Source organism: Cryptotermes secundus, unplaced genomic scaffold, assembly GCF_002891405.2.
Source record: "Cryptotermes secundus unplaced genomic scaffold, Csec_1.0 scaffold346, whole genome shotgun sequence".
In the NCBI taxonomy this organism is placed as follows: Eukaryota; Metazoa; Arthropoda; class Insecta; order Blattodea; family Kalotermitidae; genus Cryptotermes; species Cryptotermes secundus.
The window spans coordinates 422,618-425,737 of NW_019727093.1; positions in this window are offsets into that span (position 1 = coordinate 422,618).

The window sequence follows — 3,120 nt, forward strand, 5'->3', positions numbered from 1 at the left end:
CCAATAGTCTCCTTCCTTCCGGCTTTCCCACCAATATCATATATTCATTCCTCCTCTCCCCCATTCATGCTACATGCCTTGCCCATCTCATACTCCTTGACTTGATCACTCTAATTGCTTGGAGAAAAGTAGAAGTTATGAAGCTCATCTTTATGAAATTTTCTCCAGCCTCCTATCGCTTCATCTCTCTTCGATCCAAATATTCTCCTGAACACCCTGTTCTCAAACACACTCAGTCTATGTTCCTCCCTTAGAGTCAGAGTATTAAAAGCGCTTTGGGTAGAAAATTTATATAAAAATGTGTAATGAAAACAGTTAATAAGCTTGGAAATTGAAGTTAGAAACATTTGGCCAGTGAGGATTTTAAACAAATGTTTATATCCTTGCAATTATTTACTTTTTAAACAAATATTTTTGATCATATGTTACCACGACAACGACTGTTAAGACTGCTATCTTCTGAGATGTTACGCCATGTAGTCTGGTACATGTTTACAGACTCGTTGAAGCCACATGCTGCTTCCATTATCAGAATAATATTGATAAACTCTGAAGATGAGGGCAGCATGTTACTCTGATACGTCGGTAAACAACTACCAGACTATATAGTGTCACATCCAAGAAATCTTCACAAATATTTTTCTCCTTTGCTACCTTTATCCCCATGTTACCATTCATAAGATAGGAGCATAAGACAATGTTGTTCTTCCGATATTTCCGGGTTTCCTGGCGTTAATAGACATTTACTTCTACATACTGAATTACGTCATATTTATAAGTGTTTTCAAATCGGTATTTGCAGATTATTGGTCTAGATTTTATTCTAGAGCAAGGTAAAATTCAAGTAATATTTATATGAAAGCATTTTAAGAGTTTTTCGTTTTATGAAGGATCGATGGATTGCTTTTGAGTCATTAGGAAATTTGAGCACAAACTTCCTTCTAAGCCTCTTATGACTATTTGTAATAATCGCCTCATAATTCTCAGGATAGTAGAATATTGTCGCGTAGTAGGGGTGATTATAGACGGGGTTTGGATTGGTGAATGGATTTACTGACCATTTATACACGACTCTGAACAGCAAGCAATTACAGCTTCACCGCTAATTTTCATATTTCACAAATCACCACAGCACCCGTTAAGCCCTTTCCCGGCCTGCTGTTCCCTAGCAACAGTGGAGATCCTTCAGCTTCACGCACTCAGGTCCTCTGTTCACAGCTTCCCGTGAAGAACTAGTTAGCAACAGTGGAGATCCTTCAGCTTCACGCACTCAGGTCCTCTGTTCACAGCTTCCCGTGCAGAACTAGTTAGCAACAGTGGAGATCCTTCAGCTTCACGCACTCAGGTCCTCTGTTCACAGCTTCCCGTGTAGAACTAGCTAGCAACTAAAGAAGATGCCAAATTTATGTTACGACCGACGGTCAGTCGGCCAGTCTATCTTGGTGTCAAGTACTCATTTTGGACTTAGGACTTTTTTTTTCTATCTGATAGTTGCGGGGTTGTCTTTTACAAAGTACAATATATACAAGGCTTCTGTCAGTCCAGGCTCAGGACAGGAGATCATGCCCTATCTTTAATAGCTTCCGCCTATGAATTCTAGTGGTTATTTTTCCCTCATGAGATTTAGGACAATTCACTTCACTATCAACTGTCAAAGTTAAAGTCACGTTACGACTGACGTTCAGTCAGTCAGTAAGTCTTGATGTCTAGCACCGCCTGGGGCTCATAACCAGATATTTATTACTGCTTGACAGTTGGTCTTGTTTTATGGGACGCCCTCTCTGACGAGAGGACGGGTCTGCTTTTGTACATGCTACTGGCCCTTGCCAGCGCAGTCTTTCTCGGGTACGAGTGCCTTGGGACTCGTGACCATATTTTACTATCTCAGATTTGAGCCTTCCTTTTTCGTCGCCTCCTACGACTCGCAGGGTCAAGGTGGAAGTATTCGACCCCGCCTCTACATGGGGGACTATGAACCGACTTGCTTATAACATCTCGGCACGGACAACGTAAAAACATCCTGTTTCCATTTTTGTAGTCCAACTGTTTATGATTAAGAATATGCTGCCTAGCAACGGCTATGTGTTTACCGAGCCGTTGCCCAGATACGGTCGCTGTTTACAGAGCATCGCCTAACAACGGGTCAATACGCCACAATATTAAAAAGCATACTTATTAATACATATTATTATTATTTTAATTCGAGGGCGGCAGATGCCTTGCTGCATTCCCTCCGTCTGCGCCGAGCGCCCATGTTGTTTGCCCCCCCTTCATCATGTGAAGGGGTCAGTGCATTCCCAAATTAACAGATTTATGTGAGATTTGGGATTCCTAATGCAGTGAATATGTAGATGACTCTCTTCTTAGATGTGAACATGCATCGACTGACAGAAAGTACAAAACTCGCGGAAGAGACCTTTGTGTCCATCCTCTACACAGGTTAATGTGTCCTGGGCTGTGACGCCGTGTAGGGATGGTAGGACAGTACCAACTTTTCGAAGGAACTGAATGGTCTTCTGGAATGTGACACCGTATAGTCTGATGGAAAAGTATCAACGTTTCGAAGATGCCCTTACCTTCCATCTTCTACCTTGATGGCTATCTTGTGGGATATGGCGCCTGTCACATAAATAATAATAAATAAATATATAATATTAAATAAATAATAATAATACGTAATTTGGTAAGTGATTACCGACGTTTCGAAGGAATGTACCGCCTCGTCTTCTACTTTGAAGACGGAGGCAGCAGTTTTTTCCGAAACGTCGGTCCTCTTCTACCCATCTACACCATATCACATCCCACAAGACAGCGACCTAGGAGATTCATGCAAGTTATTTTGTTGTCGTGAGAATAGACTTCAAATATAACTTCTCATATCACGACAGTGACCGGAGTGAAATATAGTGACATTAGAACGGTAACAGTGGATGTCCATTATCGTGACAAGTTTTTTCTTTGCTGCTGATAAGAGGGCTGTTTCTCTTCCCTGGGCTAGACAGAACCTGACTTTTCAAGGGTCAGAAGACACACAGCAAAGATTTGTTTGTTTTTTTCTCTCATTTACTTTCGTCACGACTGTTGTCATGACAACGAAAACCACGAACACTGAATGATGTG